Source organism: Cyrtonyx montezumae, unplaced genomic scaffold (assembly GCF_038088225.1).
Source record: "Cyrtonyx montezumae isolate F1298 unplaced genomic scaffold, pur_monq_1.0 scaffold_24, whole genome shotgun sequence".
Classification (NCBI taxonomy): Eukaryota; Metazoa; Chordata; class Aves; order Galliformes; family Odontophoridae; genus Cyrtonyx; species Cyrtonyx montezumae.
The window spans coordinates 2,610,294-2,628,546 of record NW_027071981.1 but is presented as its reverse complement, the minus strand read 5'-3'; the positions used below and the strand labels follow the sequence as shown (position 1 = coordinate 2,628,546).

Here is an 18,253-nt window from a genome sequence, read left to right as displayed (position 1 = left end):
GTACAGTTTATGCTGCATTTCTCTGGAATCGCTCTTTTGAAACACAGGGAAAACTGTGTTCATAAACAAGAACAGATCTGTTTTAATTTAGAAGCATCTCAGTGAAGAAACACTGGAGAGCTGCTTGAAATGCTTGTTCAGGTTTTACTTATATTTGAAGCAATCTGATTTTTAAATATTGTAGTTTTCTGTCAAAACAAAGTCGTCATCAGTATACATTGCAGCAAAGGTTTGCAGTCTCTGCTCTCTGGAAGTTTGTTTTGAAATACAGTGGTGCCTTTAAAATAAGAGAGAATGTTTTTAATTAAGTTGCCATTTTGCAGAAGCTTGAAGGTTATCTGTTTGAAATGCTTCCTGCAAAAACAAAAACAATTCCATTACTTCCAGCTACCCTTTTTCTTCTGAGTGTATAGAGAGTTTGGATGTAAAAAACAAACAAAAAAAAGGAAATAAAAATCTCAATAGTTCCTTCTACTGACAGAAGGATAAGTGATGGTTAAGTAAAACTTGACTTTGCAGGCTTTATTATGGACAGGTATGTTTTGCTGCAAATTCTGCCAGCACTTTCTAGTATGTGACTTGCTTCAAAACTCAAAATAAAATGGGGCAGTTGGCTTTGTGAAAGGGAAATGGTATTGCTTCTTGCAGTAAATAATTTTGTATGTGATTATCTAATATAACAGAAGTAGTTGTAGTGTATGGGAACTGTTGAATCACAGCCTGAACCACTGATTGGTCACCTGAGGTGAGCACCGAGTCAGCCATGGGGGCACAGGTGAAGGTGATATACCTGTGTGATTGGAAGGGGTGGAGCCTGGCTCCACCTCTCCCAAACCCCATTTAAGGGCTGACCACCACCAGGGAAGGATCTCTTCTTGGAGATTCTTCCCACGTGGAGTCCCCTGTGAGCCTTGTCATCCTAAAGGTGAGCCATCTTCTCTTTTGTATTATTTGTATACTGTTTATATAGAACTACTTAAAATATACCATCCCCTATACTATCTCTTTGCGGAGTACCATCCTTGGGAGTTATTTACCCCACATGTAGTAACTGTTTTCTTGGGTCTTGAGTTTAATATTGGATTGCTTATGTTGGACTGTAAATCAAAGCCAGAGAAACATCAGTAGTTTCTTAACTTAATATTTATTTTCTGGGATATGGTGGTTAATGTATTGTATTTAATCTTTGGATATTTGAAAATTTAGTATATTGGTGCCATCTGTAGTAAATTTGTAACACTGAAGAGGGTCGTGAAAAAGCATGGTTTGATTTCTGTGTTCAAGAATATTTCTGAAGTTGATAGGCTTACTCTAAGCAGTTCAGTGTGAGAGCACAGCAGAACTGCTGATATGTGGCTTTATTTGCATGAAACTTGATTGCTGTAGAGTTCTTCCGTTGTTATTTGTGTTGATGCCATTTAAAGGAAACCTTGCTTACTCCTACACCACAAAGTCTGTATGTGTAACATGAGATCTTATTGCCGAGCTGCAAAATTAGACTAACAAGACTAAGCTTGCTCTGAAGGATGAGACAGCATAAAGCCTATTCTGAAGGGAAGCTTTCAGTTTTCTTTAACAGCTTGAAATAGCATCAGACATTGACTGGGACAGTAGACAGTGACAGTGATGTTGAAGCTTTTGATGTACATTGTTTGTGATATTCAGAGCAAATAAAAAGTTACTTTCAACCTTTGTTTCTTCATTGTAAGTTGGAAATCTGTGTTTTGCTTTGAGGTGGGAATAAGTGCTGTGATACTGAAATCAAAGTGCAGTTTCAAAGTACACATTGAGATGCAGGCTACTAAATTTCCTAGATAAAATGCTGAAGGAGAAGTTTTGCTTGATTTCTCTATGGGCTCTGATACATGGAAAAGGGAAGATGATAAATTCATTTTCAGTAGTAAATGAGTTGATAGTTACAAGGGTTATTTAAAATGGTGTGTTGAATGGTTGAATGAAAACAAAAAGATCAGCTATTGCTCCAGATAATTTAAATAAACCATTCATCTTAAATATATGCCTATTAGCACTGAGATGAATAACCAGAAGGAAATTCTGACACCAACTTCCTATGTAGGGTCTCTTTTGCATTGTTTTTCAGCTCTTCAGAATGTGAATGTGTGTTAATTCTTTCAAACTGGGAGACCTTCATGGTAAAGAACATCTTTTAGAGGAACACAGTACCTGAATCAATGCTGTAAGATATTTAAAGACAGTTTCCTAATTTAAATATTGAAATCATGTCTTATCTTGTACCTTTGTAGCCTGTTTTTTTTTTTTCAGGGTGTATTTTGGACATATTTTCACACTTGTACAAGCTTGCCCATTAATCTTTTAGGCACAGAATTGCCTGATTTTCATAGGTCACAGCACTTTTACAAGTTGCTTGTTAATAGTAGTGAAATGATTTCACTATTGTTCCACTGGTGATTGCGTTGCTTGTAGGGGGAGGGAAGAGGAGTGGTTTGGCCTGTCATAAACAATGTGGGTTTTTTTCCCACAATACTATAATAAGAAACAAGGACAGATTATAAAGAGATTAGGGATGATCTTAGAAAATGCAGGAAGGTAGAAATAGCAGTAAGGGAGGGAAGAAGGATAAGAGCTTGAGAGGAAGATAAAGGGAAAGCGTAAATATGTGAGGAAAAATACAATGAGGCACTTAGTAACCAGAGTGTGTCTTTGTTCTGGTACAAAAATGCAGCAGACCTCAAGCCCAACGGTTTTCCAGCAGCTATCCATTGTTCCTGATTTTCTGACCCTTCTTATTCTCTTCTGTACTGCTACTTGAATTCTGAGGCACGGCTAGGAAAGGTCCAGTAAAGGCTCAAACTGATGCCTCTGCGTGATTTTTATGCAGGCCATAAAGTAAAATGTAGTCTGGGAGGAATTGAGGATGGTCCTGGTGATATTTTAAGCCTTAATGCAGTGTGTAGGTAGGGCTTAGATGGAGTAGAACAAGCGTGAAATAGATAGGAGGAAGAGCATGTCAGGGAAGATGAGTTTTGAAGATCATTTGGGCAGGTAGGTGGTAGGCAGCACATGACACCTACAGGTACTGGGAACCTGCTGCTGGGGATTCAAAGTTCAGCTTTACTGTTCTAATAGTGCTTTATATGTGAACAGATTTCTCTATAAAATAGTGTTCAATGTTTTGTAAAATATGCCCACAAAAGAGATTATACATGTGGCTTTATAGGCCTAATAATGTTTGTAGTACAGAAAGGGGCTTATGGAGAGTGCAGAGGAGGCAAGGATCTCCCAGAAGCAGTGACACTGGTATGTTGATTCTGTGCTGGCTCCCCAGCAGAACATCACATGTCTACCAAAAGCACTTTGTTTGAACAGTTAACTTGACTGTGAGGGCTAACTTGGTCCTCTGGTTAGGTGGGAAAGATGGGGCTCTTATTTACTATCAGTTGAAGGGAAATGTGGCAGATCTTAAGCTTAAGGAAAGAAAATCCTGCCACCTTTAAAGGTAAGGAGCCAAATACCATGTTGTGCATTAGAAATGTGGAAGTAGGTGTGGGAAGGCAGCCAGAAACTGTGTATGTGCTCCTGCAGGTAATGGTGTTCCTTCTGCACACAGAACAGGGTTTGTAAATGCAAGGTTTGGTTTTCTTTTCATCCTGCCAGGGAAGCTAACTGACCTTTATCTGAGCCTGCTGCCGTTCCTAATGTGATGTGCTGCAGCCTGGATTTTGTCCTGAATCATAAAAATAATTGTTTCACTGCAGACAGAAAATACAGTTACGATAAATTATGTGTAAAAAAAAAAAAAAAAAAAAAAAAAAAAAGATGCAAACCAGAGTTTGCTCTGGAACATGTAACAGCTTAGCAGGGATGTTCTGACTTTGCAGAAATAAGTGGAAACTGCCATAAACATGGAGGTTTGGGGCATGAAATTACACATACCAGAAGTTTCACTCCTTATTGGCCTGTTCTTTTAGTGTTGAGTGTGGATATAAATGTTTTTGTTGAACTTAATGTGGGCAGGCTAATTTCTTTGATATGCTCTATGGTGAGATCACACTGGAAACAGGTAAGGTTTACTCTGAATTGCCTGAGGCTAGGCTTTTGCATTATTTAATTTAATCAAAATAAAGTATAAGGTTTGAGTATGTAGTTATTCATCTCTTTGGTGTTTTTGTTTCACGATCTGTTTTCAGTTTGTTTTTGATGAAAATATCTTTTAGGTTCTTAAAGATACGTGACTTCTAAATTAAGAAGAAATATTTAACAGCTCATTTTGTGAACTTGGATATCGTGCTGATCATTTTAAAGGATATTTTTAATTAGTCTTGAACTTTCTACATGTAAAACTTCATATCCCTTGCTTTTTAAACTCTAGATGGAGCTGTTTGTTCTCTAGATACTTTCAAGCACTTGTGCTTCATTTCGAGTGCATCTATTTTTACTCTTAATGGTAGAATCCATCTTTTCTTCACAGTGACCTTTTTCCCTACCATGTCTTTTAGCTTTATAAAATAGTTTATAGCTATAGCTCCGTGCAGGTAACGCTCATTATCCTTGGGTACTAAAAGCCCAGTTTCAGTCTTTTTTTACCTGTGTACAATGCAGAGAATATTAAAGTTGTGAAGCTGAGTCAGTGTATTTCTAAAACGTCACGACATAAGGTTGTAGCTCAAGGCCTTATGTCCAGATATCATTTAATAGGGTAGACAACCCTTTGGTTTCCTTTTACAGGAAGACTCAGACTACAAGGGCTTTCATTGTGATATCTTATGATTTTGTTTTTTTTTCTTCCATTTTATTCATCACAAAGGTTAGAGGATTGGCAGTCAGTGTGGTTGTTGCCATAGCAACTTGCATTGATAGACTAGAAAATCATTTTTCTTTGAGAATTTTTTGAACTCTGACATATCAGTTATCCATTTAAAAAAACAACTAAAAAACAAACAGTGCTCTTGCATGTAAATTTCTCCAAATTCAGATTTGAAGTTGGGCCAGCTCTTTAAAATGTAATATCATAGGGCATTATTTTCTTATTTGGACCAAATAATGTGTAACAACACATTGAGTATTTTTCTGCTTGTAAGAAGGCATTCAATTATAAATTACTGTCTTAGAAGTTGTTCTAAATTAGTAAACTAATGCTAATTTAGATTTAATTTTTAATCTCTATATCAGTTGAGAAGAATTTATATTAACTATATAAACAGTGTGGCTTGAGAGATTCCAGTCTGCATACAAAAATCAAGCTTTATACCATTTGAAGACGGGGGTGGGGAGGGGGCAGGAGAGAGAATTTCCTCTAGTAAACATTGCATCTGTCATTCTTTATCTGTTTTGCATGTACCTGATGACAATGAAACTCATTCAAAGCCAGCTGGTACAGGAAAAAAACATTTTTCCTTGATGTGAATTGATTTGTTTGCAGAGAATAGCTGTGGTGTGCTGAAATAAGGCTAATACACTATTACTTTTAGTGCTCAGGTGTCCATATTTAACGGAGTAATTTCCTTTAGCAAAATCTTAGAACTTTATCTCAATGTAAATTAGATACTTAAAATGAGCTGAGCTGTAGTCTGTTCTGAGATTTTTCTCCATTTTAAACATACCCGTGTGAAAACTTTTCATCTCAATCTCAACATTTGACTGCATAGGCATAATGGTGGAAATGGCAGAGCACAGTTTTGTGGACAAGGAAGGGTTTTAAGTTCTTGAAGACGTGTTGGGGACATCCATGGTATGCCCTGTGGCATGCTATTGAGAAGAACACAGAGGCAGCTGAGTGAAAAGTTCAGAGGGGGAAATGTGGATTAGGGAGAGGTCCTGGAGATAGAAGGGAGAATGGGTGTGTGAGTTGCAGTGGAAGTGAAATTTTGAGAGGAAAAACAAGCTTTTGGTCAACTGTAACAGAGGTGGTTTATCAAGAAAGGGATCGTTAGGCTGTCTGTCCTATGTCTGAAACAAGTTGTCAGGTGTGCTGTGTGAAATTATCTTGCAGTTCTCTGAAGACAAATGCAGTTCTTAAAACAGGCTCCAGATGTAAAGGTTCACCTTTTCAAGGCTCTTTCTATTAAAACAATGTAATTTATGGCAGGAATGATTTAACAACCAGCCATTTTTAATGAGCACTGCTGAAATCTTGTTGTATCAAGCTTGGATCAAAGAAAGGGGTGGGCCAAGGTGAATGTTAGCATTCCAGCTATCTGGGGAAGCATGTAGGCACAAAAATGCAGCTATGAGACTTGAGGCAGGTGATGTGAAGGACACACTGATCGTGATGTGCTTCTGTTATAGGAAGCAGAAATGAATACTTTTTGCCATGCTTGTTCTCAATGCTTTTCTATGAAAATACATCTCTGGTGCAGGTGACTTAATGCTTCCTTAATGCCTCCTCAGTGAGGCAGCTCTGTGCTGTAATCGTGTGGCTGAAGTATTCCCTGCATGTGATGTTCTTGGGAAGTGACAGTGATAAGCATATTGAGGGGAGGGGCAAGGGGTTAGCTAAAATCATTCCTCAAGCTTTTTTTCTTCACTGAAGTGCAGAATAGTAGAAAAAGTATTAAATGCGTTGTCTCATGAGATGTGTATAATGTAAAAAGTAGTTTTTACATTAATGACTGAGGGTCGTTTGCCTGTGGTATTTCAGTAACCTTAGCAGTCGTTTGAAAAGAAAAATAAGAGGCCTTTTGCAGTTCATTGTGGGTTCAATTAACCAGTACTGGTTAATTTGCTTTGAATTGCTTCTATACTGAATGTTTGAGGCATTACTTTAACTGTCATTGAATATTGCTTAAAGTTCATAGGCTAAGCTGAAGAGTTTCACTTAAGCAGACTTGGAGCTTGTGAATTACTGCAAATTAAAATCACTGAGTGGTACTGATGATGTGGGGAAAAAAAAATGAAGGAAGTAGAACTTATTTTTCATGGTTTTAGCAGCTCGAACTAAATAAAGGAAGAATTAGTTTATTGTAGCAGCTGTGCTCAGTAAAAAGGACAAGGAATGGATTAGATCAATCAGAAGACAAAGTTTCTTCTTAGTGGCTTCTAAGTATAAACCAATAAGATATTAACAGTAGCTGAAATGGGGAGGTGTGCATTTCCAACAGCAAACCCAGAATCTACTTGGTGGGTTACCTTTGTTCTGCCCTTAGATTTATTATGTTACATTGGGCCTACTGCCCTCCTGTTAGACACAGGCATGGCAATGTGTGCTTCCCTTGCTGTGACCCAGGAGTGGTTGAAGGAAGAGGTGTAGCTCTTTGCTGGAATGTAACAGAGCTGGAAACAGAAGTGATTTCCTTGCACAGATTCTGTCCTTAGACTGTGCTATATTGCAACAGTTCCTTAGTTTGGAGTGCCATAAACCATTAAGCTTTTAACTGTGGTTATGTCATTCTTTATATGGAATACTGCTAAAATAATATTTTCCCCCGGCCCCATTTCTTTTGTTAGGTTATAAAGGTGACTGTCACGTATGACCTTGTAGAAACTTCATCTAATATTTAGTCTCTGAATTTGTAGTATGTCAGTAGAATTATAATCTTTTCAAAGTGTCTGCTTTTACTTCTGATCACCGGTGTGTTATGTTATTGATATATTTTGATTAAAATGTAGTTCATACTGATTTAACAAATGAGGCTAAATGCAAGCTTCTAATACAAATAGTTAATTAAGATGTACTGAATGCTGTCTTTTTAGTTCTGAATCTTCATGTTTACTTCATCTTTTATGTGTCACTTTTTGTTTGGAGTGCAGGCTAAGCAGTTCAGTCGCTTCTGAGGACAAAACAAATGTTCTTGTTAAAGCTCACTTGTTTTCATTAATGTTTGAAGTTACTGATTTAGGGCAGTGCTTAATTATCACAGCTATTCTTCTAAATACATGCTGTAACTTAGTCTCATCATCAACACAAGTGTCTTGATGTGTTCTTTTATTGGGAGAAGGAGACCATGTTTCAACAGCTTATGTTATTTGGTTGAGGGAAGAGTGCCTCTACCTAATCTCTCTGAAGCTGCCAGGGATGTCTGTTCCCTTTGCTGACAGGGGTGTAATTGATTTTCTTTGTTAAAGTTTTAAATATATTGCACGATTTGCATCCTTGTAGGTCTCTGTAGGGAGATGCTGAAGGCTTCTTGTACGTCTTCCGTTCTCATTGCTAGTGGGCAGGTTGATCTCTGATCAAAAGTTAGATACAGGGAAGATGCTGCTGCTTACTACTTCTGTTTATAGAGAATCTACCAGGTCATATTCCTGCATTTAAGCAAACCTGAGTTTCCAGAAGTGGGCCTCAGAAACTGCTTTCTAGTTTACAGATTGAGAAGTATTAGTAATGTTGGAAAAGATCTTTGTGATCTTGAGTGAGCTGCTTATTTTCCTTTATTTCTAGTGGCATGCCTCTTTGGAAATCATTGTTCCATGAGGATGTTGCCTTAATGCTTCAAAGTTACTTAGCAGTGTTAATATGTGAGATCCTCTTTAGCTTGACTATTCTAGCCTTCATTTGTTTAGATGACTGTGGTATTCATTCAACTCAAATCTGCTGCATAGTTGAAAGTTAAGTGGGATTGTAAGGTTGAATTGGATTGTTCTATAAACATGCGTAAAAGGAATTGCTGTCTGAATGATCAGTTTAGGTATTTTCTTGCATAACCAGAAATGATGCTCCTTTCATCTCTACTGAAAAAGCAAGAAACTTACTTAAGTCTGAATATTTATTGTGATTATGGTTTAAAAAATGATCCTGTGTGCAGATGGAGCTTTCTAAGAGATGCTTCAAAACAAATGCCAGTGCTACTTTGTAGCTTCTAGTCATCCTTACACAAAGCTCTGCTTTGTGTAGCAGAGAAGATGAGAGGGATAAATAGAAATATAGAAAATGTGGAGATTAAACTTCTGTGCATAAATATGTGGGCACATACACTTGCAATTAATTACATGTGAACTCCAGTGATTTGTCATCTTGTCTGCAGTTCACACATGATGTTTCCAACAACTTCTGAAAGGAACGGCTAGTGAGAACTCTAATGCTCATCAGGTTTGTAGATTTTTAAATTTTCCTTTTTAAAGCTGCAACCACACTTTATTTGGCCCCAAAATTCTGAAGTGTTACTGGCTTCTAACAAAATAAATTGGAACGCTTTCAAGTTTTCAAGCCGCATTGCAAGATGGACATGCCTCAACGGATCTGTTAACAAAGATGGGTGGGTCTGACTCTGTTGTCCAGCAAGTCGTGCTAAAAATGCTGCAAATTATAGTTGAAAATGAATTGACTTTTTTTAATCTGGATTCTGGAATTGTCTCTAGGTAAGCGGTAATTGATATTAGCAAGAACCAGGAATTAGCTGGAGATGGTCACACTGTAGCTGGATGTCATAGAGTATCTTTGTCTTCTGACTGAGTTTCTGATATCCTTTTGCTCTAGAGTTGATGCAGAGTGAATGCATAGTAAATTATTGCATCAGAAGGCTTCTTTTTAAAGCTGGTATTTTATATGGTGTTTTTTTCCTCTGGTTGGGTGAAATAGTTGTCTGTTTAATCTGTAATGAATATTCTGCTTGTTTTTGATAAGTCCTTTTTTTATGTGTTCAAACTTGTGCTCTTATGTTGTGATGCTGTGGGCTCTTCCTGCTTGTTTCCTTGATGCTAAAGGAACAAAGACATTCAGACTCTGTAAGTTTCTGGCAGGTATTCAGAACTTCATAAAAGTAAAGCAGGAATTGAAATGTGCATCTGATATTACGTCTTTGCAAAAAGGTTCTTTGAACTGTCAGTGGTGGTTCTGAGGGAAGAGGGAGATTTTAGACACGTAGTTCTACAAAGAAACACGTATGTGTAGTAAGTAAAATGAGATACTTGTTACAGTTTCCTATGTAGAAAAGATGGGGAGAAAGTAGAAATATAGAGACAGAATTTCTAAGCGTTATTTAAACTCTAGAAACTATAGGATTTTAGAAAAAAATACCATCTGGAACAAAACCAGTTTCTTCCAGCTTATAAATTTCCTGGCAATCACGATGAGATTTCAGTTGTGATGTTTTTCTGTCTGAGCAGGTTTGGCCTGTCACATATGGACTAATCTGCAGCCCTGTTATGCCATACAAATACTAAATCCTGAGCCTCTACTCTTGCTCATTTCATATTTTACGTATTTCCTTGAAATTACGTGTCTAGGTCAACACTAGGTAACTTTTTATGGACAGCATAGCTACACTTCTCCTTCAGTCTGTGTAGACTAAGATCTTAAAGGTGTAGATGGCTTAGTGTTTTACAGAGTTACTGAGGCTTGAGGAAAATGAGATGCTTCTGTGCTCTAGGAGTGGTGGCAGAGGGAAACTGGCTGCTGCCAGTGAGTGCTGAGGCAAGTTTTAGCAAATACTTACCTTTTAAATTCCTAGCACAACTATGAGTTAAAATAGAAGTTAAAGCTGAGAAGTGTTCTGTTGGGTATCTGCATTATTTACATGCTATATACGGAGGAGCTGAGGTGCAAAGCAACATCAGTAGAGACTCATATAGAAAATCTGCAGTGGAATTGAGGAGGTTTGGGACTGATCTAATCATTAAAGCAAGTTCTTGGTGTTCTGTGTATGAGTGATGTTAATAAAGCACTGAGGAGTACCACCATGCTCTAAACTGCAGGTTACGATGTGCTTTTATCTAGTGAACAGTAATTCCATTTGCACTGTTTCAAACTGTACTGTTGTGTTATCAGTTGATTTCTTGATGGTCAGCTGGAGCAGCCAGTTTCAGCTGGGCTCAGAAATTTTTTCTGCTCTCGGAATCTCACTAATGTTAAGTGACCCAAAGTGGAAAAATTCTGATGGCTACTACCAAATAGTAAAGTAAAGCAGTAAAGCCATGGAGTAAAATTACTAATGCACAAATGACAAACTGTATTTAAACTGATGGGCTCAGTCTTGCAAGAAGCATCTTGCAGATTCAGGTTGTTTCCTGACTCTTGTTCCTGTCCTTCAGCACTTATTCTCTTTGCCCTTTTCATCCTCTGTGGTTCAAATTAAATCATGCAACTTCTTATTTTATAGCTATTAATAAGAAAACAAACGCCTTTTGTAGTTCTTGCATAATAGAAATGAAGTGGTTGTGTAAGCCAGCTGTCAATTTCTTTTTATTAAATGCTAGTATTACTAATAATTGTATAATTAGTAGGAATTTTTGTTTTGGCTAATGTCCATGGTGGGTAGTATAGCCAGAAGATTCTCAGCCATAGCATTGTGGAGTGGAATGTACAAGCAATTAATCGTTTCACTGAGCTCTTGTAAACAAGGTCAGCTCAGCAGGCATACATGAAGTCTCTTAGAAATGTGATGCTGTCTTCATTATCCTCTTGGAGGGTTTTGCTGTGGGAGCAAAGCAGCAGGCAGGATTTCTCTGCCATGCTGTTTAAGTATTACAGCAGATTTCTCAGGACTTGCGAGACCCAAGGATTAAGACACACTTCAAAGGAAACAAAGAACAACAGGACCTGTAGACTTCTTTCTTAACTGGATGCTATTTTAATCTTAAAGCTGTTCCTTTGCCTGAGTTTAGTCACAACCATTCACTGAGTCTAGACTAACAATTACTTTTAATTTAGTGCCTGGTTTATTGTTTTTAAGCTAATGTTAAATAATTTTTCGTGTTGTTCACAACTGGAACATGTAGAAGGACAGAAACCTAAATATTGAGGCCCCTGCCTCATGAGAAACATTGAATGCTTTGCTTCATTTTGGGAGCAAACAGAAGTCTTCAGTTACCTGCTTTCTACTTGTCAGGCTTGTAAGGCGTCCCTGCTGGAGACAAGTGGAATTGCAATGTACAGAGCGCTTGGTACCCAGGCGTGAAGCAGCATGCTGATGGGATAGGTGCCAGTGTTTGCTTTGCCCAGGGGAGTGAAATACTTACTCCCTTGAATGGATGCGACAGGGAGAGCTGGAGCTCACAGGATAGGGCAGTGACCTGCTCAGGGATCTGTGAGGAATCTTTCCTGCTGGAGACCAGCCTGTAACCTGGCAACAGTGTCCCCAAGGAGAATATGCTCTAGGCTCTCCTCTCACTGACTCCTCCCAAATGGAGAAACAGATTAACTTAATGGGTTTAGTTGGAATCTTGCATGGAAATTCAGCTTCCAATGGGATTGTGTCACTGGGCAGATTTTTCCCTACAGAAAGGTATAAACGATCTGTTGCCATGTGATTTGAAAACAGATCTTAGTAAAATTGTCTAAACGTTTTACCAGCTAATGTGTCTAGTGAGAGGGTGACACTAATTATGAAATGGATAGCTTCTGTGTGAGTATGGGGCCCAGGTGCCTTTAGCAGGGCTGTTGGTGCAAGGCCCTGTCTGTGCCTATTTCTGACTGCATCATGGCACTTGTTATGGGAAATGCAGTTGTCTTACTCTTTTTCTCTGGCTGCTCGAGGTATTGGCATGGGCTGTTGAGATGTGGGGTACTTGACTGAAGTTGCATTTTTTTAAGTCCTGGCTTAGAAATAAAGGGGCAGAAATGGCAGAGCACAGAAAGCAGTAGATGTGTAGTGCCTCTGGTGTATGGCCATCTATTCCAGGATAGCAAACTGTTTGTTTGCAGCTGTGGCTTCCCTGGTAGGTGGTTGCTTGTTGCTGGCCTTAGGAAAATCCTCAAAGGACAAAGTAGGAAAGGACAGAGAATTTATAGCAGTTTGAATAATGCATTGATGTCAAAGTATATCTGATATGTAATGAGTATTAATTTTTAACAGCTGCCGGTAGGTAGAAATAAGTTCTCTGATCTACACCTCCTAAAATATAATCCAGAATTGTCATGTTCAGCTGGTCACAAGATTAGATAAATCTGCAAGTGTAAGTTAGCAGCAGTGAAATGAACACGAGCAGAGGTGACACAGGCTTGCCTGAGGGTAGAACATGCAGTCCATTTCAAGTTCATGTTGACACTTGTTTAGAGCATGGTGGTTGGTAACCCTTTTCTCTCTGCTTCCCTGCTGTGAAAGTGGATCACAGTGTAACATGCCAATGGCTTTTGGAACCAATCTCAAGGCCATATCTAAATACAGGAGTCTTAACTGGAAGAGCTGTGCTGCATGTTTCTCCTCAGCAGGCAACATAATGTGTCCTTTGTATCACTGCAGTACTGCCTATAATAATACTGTCTAATACTATACTAATAATGCTGTCTGTTGCAATCCCTGCCTATAGCAAACTGCACCTTAAAAATGACTAAAATAAATGGCAATATATTTAAAGAAAGCAAGATGGGAGTAATGTAAGTCTGTTATCTATCTTTTCTAAAAACAAGCTTTTACATTTTAATAACTGGTGTTTGAGGAAAAACTTGCTGCACTTAGATTAATTTGTACATTACTACTGTTGTAGGCAGTATTTGAAACTGGACCTTGTGAATGTGCTCCTTGTGAGTGTGATTACTGACAGAATAAGAAAAGTGACCTGTTAGCTTTGGAGTTCACTCAGAGGAAGGCAGAAGATGAATTCTGAAAAATGCTGATGCAAAAGAAAATGTTAGTTCAGGATCTACAACCAGGGCTAAGAATGAGTAAGGCAGGAGAGTGATGTACCAAATTATTTTAATTCTTTGATTCTCTTGCTCTCCAGTAGAAGAGGAACAGTGTTTAGCCCAGAAATTCTTCACCTTCCCAGTTGATCTGTCTCCTCTACAGCTTGACAGCCGATGAGAGGTTTCTCTTCTGACAATCTGAGGAATAGTTTTGGTTAAGTTTAATTTTAAGAAAATTAGAAGAAAACAACAATGCTCATCTGGGAGAAAGCTGTAACTTAAGTTACATGAAGAGGGATATTGCTCTGGCAGGTTTTTAGTATATTTTAGGTTTGAAGTAAGTAATTCATAGAGAAGGGAAGCAGTCAGTTTTGTGAGGCTTGTCTTCAGACAGACTGGTACTGCGTAATTCAGTAACAACCCAGTGATTGCATCTTACTTGACTGTTTTGCTACCTAAAGGTTGTTGTGACAGTCCATGACCTTTTTTCTGAAGGGCCCAGCCCTTGATACAAACCTGTTCTCTAGAAATTGAACCTGTCTTTAAAAAAAAAGAAAATTTTTCCAACCTTGTGTATTGTGAAAAGAATTAGCATTGTTAAAGTAATACCAGAACCCAAAGGAAGGCAAAACCTCTCTGTTTTATTTTAAAATTTTATTTTAAAATTTTGCCCACTCTCCTGATTCTCCAGCACTTGATTAATGAATGTGAATGTGTGGGATTATTACTAATATACAGTGAAAAGAGGATACTGAGAGTATTACGAATAGTTTCCAGCTGTTTCTTGGTCTGTGCTCTGTCTGTTCAGGTTCACTGCACAGTCTGTTCCAAACTCCATCTGATAACTAGTTCTAATTAAGAAAATAATTGTGCACATAATGCCAAGATACGTTCAAATCTTATTCTGGGTCTGACTGTAGCAATACTAATGACAAATAAGAACAAGCAGACCCTGAAACATTGTTCATAGTAACTGCTGCAGCTGAATTCTGACCTGTTTTGTGATGTGTTCAGCCAGAGCCATGCCTGAACATAAAGAAGGCCCCCAAGTATTTTAACTTCATAAAAAAAAGTTAAAATGCAATGTTGTGTGTGTAGCTCATGAACCTGTGAACAATGGTGGGAAATATCAACTGCTTCACCGAATCAGAGATCCTCCACAGAGTGACAGATTTCGTGTTGCTTCACTTCTTCATTCATTCAGTGTTCCTTATTATTTACCTCCTGCAGTGTATGTTTGAACTGTGGAATTTCTGTGTTGGGGGATGTACGGAACTATTTAATTTGTAGTTTGTGTGGTGGTTCTCTTCCTGCATACAAATCTCTCCTGAGTTATCTAATTGAAATTATGGTCTTTAAACTGTGTCCGAGGAGATAGTACATATATAGGGATGCTAGAGAAGGGTTTGGAGCTTCAGAATGAATGTGTGGAGGTGAGACTGCTTTTGCTGGGAATAAATTTTGATAGTAACGAGTAATTACAAATTACGTGTGTCATGTATAAGACTTGGTTAATTAGGTCTAAGGAGCAAGTTTTAGGTTTAGTTGACTCATCAGAGTCTGAAGGCATCTTTGTTCAAAAAACAGTGATTACCAGTCCTGATTTTATCAGGCATTTGTGCAGTTAGTTTCATACTGTTAGGCTGCTGGCATGAAACAAAAATTGACAGGTTATGGGTTTTTCCCTCAGGGTCTGCTTGCTTCTATGATCTCTGAAAACCGTTTGTTCAGGAAGCAGAACTGGGTACATTTGAGATTGGCAAGTTCTTTGGTATTGAGCAGATTCCTTTTAGCTTTTCCTTCAGAGCTCTGTAGGATTTAAATGGTGCCAAGAAACTATTTTCCAGTTGACTTGATGTGTACAGTATAGTTACTGTCAGGAAAGTTTTCAGTGAGTAGGCTTAGTTTTCTGGTGTATCCTTTCAAAAGTGGCACTGTGAGCTGCTCTTTATTTCATTTCCCCAGATGTATTTACACTTTCCAGAACCTCATCCTGACATTATCACTCATCTCGGACTCATCATTCAGAACTTCCCTGGAGTCGTGAGTTTCCCTGAGGTTTTTGGTCATACCTCCAACATTAGACACTGTCATTTGTTTAATGATTAGCTTATGGCATCAGTGCCAAATTAAAGAATCAATTTTACTTATGAAAAATTATGAATTTTGGCAATTAAACATCAGGAGACACAATGTACTGGTGGTGCTTTTGGATTTGAGATCATTAAGAGGAGGAAATTAAGTTGAACTAATAGTTGGAAATGTGGAAACTAATGGGAGATGATTTTTTAACTTCAGATGCTTGCATTTACCATGTAGATGTCTGCTCATGACTTCTCCTCAGTATTAATTTGGTGTATTAGGTGATGTTAGATGCAAAATAGTGAAACATTGAGCCTTGCTTGGAGGAATGGAATTTAATGTGAGTGGTTATTCAAACATGTAAAAAGAAAAACTTACCAGTATCTAGGTTGCACTGTCCCTACACGTAACTGCTTCCATGCTTCTGCTGTCTTCCCTCAGTACACTTTTAAAAGCTTTATAATTGCAGAGGTCTGTGACTGAGGGGGAAATGAGGCAGCAATGTTTGTGATCCATCTCGTGTGTTCATATGGTGAGCATAAGTGGGGGTGGACAGGCTGTGAGCGCTGTCTCTAAGAATACCTGCAGTGAGAACATGCTTACAGACAACACCTCAAATGAGTCCAGCTGCTGCTGTGTAATTCCATACTCGAGTAGGAGGTTTGTGGACTGATTTAGGCTGAAAGCACGCGCCAAGTGCTGTTTCCAACACTGATGCACAAGGATGGCTGCACAGACAGGGGTTGTCATGTGGATATTAGCAATAGGCTAATAATACTAGTTTATGGGAAGCATCTAATATTCAGACCTGTTGATAGTAAATGAGGATGTTTTGTTGGGATCATAAGTGATTCTAATATTGCTATAGTAAATACAAGGGGGTTGGGAGTTGCTGTGAGTATACTTTTGTGAGCTTTTTAAGATACGTACCATGTTTAAAATTGCTGCAGGTGAGAATAGGGTGTAAACAGGCCTGAACTGATAAAACTGCTGGGGAAATGCTTAGCTCCAAAGTCTCTACCAGTGCTGTGGTGAACTTAGATGTAAGACTGAAATGATAAAGAAGGTGACTGAAGCGTTCTAGAGGAACAAAAGCATCTTTGTCTGGTTACTTTAATTATGAGATAGTTCTGTTGATAGCCTTCAGTCTTGGCCACAAAACGTCTTTTATCTGCTCTACAAAGTATGGACTTTGTCTACTGTGATCCGTGTGTTCTGCTAAAGAAAGTAATGTTCTAGAGACAGTTATACCGTTCCCTGTTGTTCTGTGGCCTGCATCATGGAAATGAAGGTATTTGGGCCCTCTTCAGCTGTAAACTCCAACAAATGGCAGAGGAGTTGGAACTAGATGAGCATTAAAGTCCATTCCAACCCAAGACATTCTGTGAAACTGTGCACTCCTCTTCTGCCTTTGTCAGAAGTAGAATATAGATTCTTTAAATGCCTGTGCTGTTTTGTTACTATAAGTAGTCTACAGTTAGCATCATGCATTAAAATAAAGATATTTCATTTTTTAAGTGAAGTAATACTGCAGGAAGTGTATAAATGCCATTTGTATTTCCAGATTAAATACGCTGGTGTAAATCTCACGAGATTAATTTCACATCCAGGAACTGAAAAGCAAATTCACATGAAGGATGAAATTGGATTTCCCAATGCAAGTATCTATGAGGAAATGATATTTCTTCATATTACTGGACTCAGGCTGTTACCAGAGTTTTGCTAGATAGCATTTCTGATGCAATTAAAATAATGAAGAATTAACCTTTGCTCATGGCCCGCGTATTGGTGAAGGAATTGAACTGGGTGCGGTCTGAGATTTTCCATTTTAACTTAGTGAATGTGACAGAATTCTTTGCAATCTTTTTTTTTTCATGCTTTGTAGATTTGTTGTACTACGTTTCTGAACAGCAAGTACTGAGTTTGTCAGTATTCTGTATCTGTACTTTGGCAAAAAAATGTTTCTGCCATTGCTACAGATATGAAGCAACCTGGATATTCCCTGGCTAGATAATTCTGTACTGCAGAAGTCACCTACAGACCAATGTTCTGTGGCTCAGAAGTTATCTCCACAACTGAACTGAAGTGATGATGCATAAGGTTACATGTCGGTCTGTTACAAGGGGCTTTTCAGTTGCCATTGCTTTGGTCACAGAATTTTCAGCTGTGTAACTGTTGGGGTATGGGGTTAGTCTGTATTTGGAGGATTTGATTCTCCTGTGGTTTGAAAAGGCTTTTTTTTGCTTCTTTTAAATTAATCCCTGTTTATATGCAGTGTAGGCTTTGTAGTTCAGTGTTTTCACACTAGATGTCAATCTTCTTGCATATGTAGAGGTTGCTGTGTATTTTTGCCTTCTTGATACTTCTTTCAACTGGACTAGCAGAATCCTGTTTTCTACCTACTTGCAGAGAACTGACATCATGAGAAAAATAGTGAATTTAAATATTTAATTTCTTTTGGTGGCTAATATTGAAGACAATTTCTTCCAAGTAAGGCGAAGCAGTTTTGGGATTGCCTAGTGCAGTTAAAATCTCTGATCTCCATAAAGGTGATTGATGGCTTCAATAGAAACAGAAATTTCAGTAAGCTAAAAGTAGAAGTTGGAAAGATTTAGGTGGTAATGCCATCACCAGCCCTTATCCTCACAGGAAACTTCAACTTCTGTGACATATGCTGGGAATATGACATAG

The 18,253-nt window shown here is 38.2% G+C and overlaps 1 protein-coding gene across 1 annotated transcript in view; it reads left to right on the top strand.

Annotated features, from left to right (window-relative positions):
• ACYP2 (acylphosphatase 2) overlaps positions 1-18,253 on the top strand; it is a 43,712-nt gene that overhangs the window by 2,633 nt on the left and 22,826 nt on the right. The window lies entirely within an intron of this gene.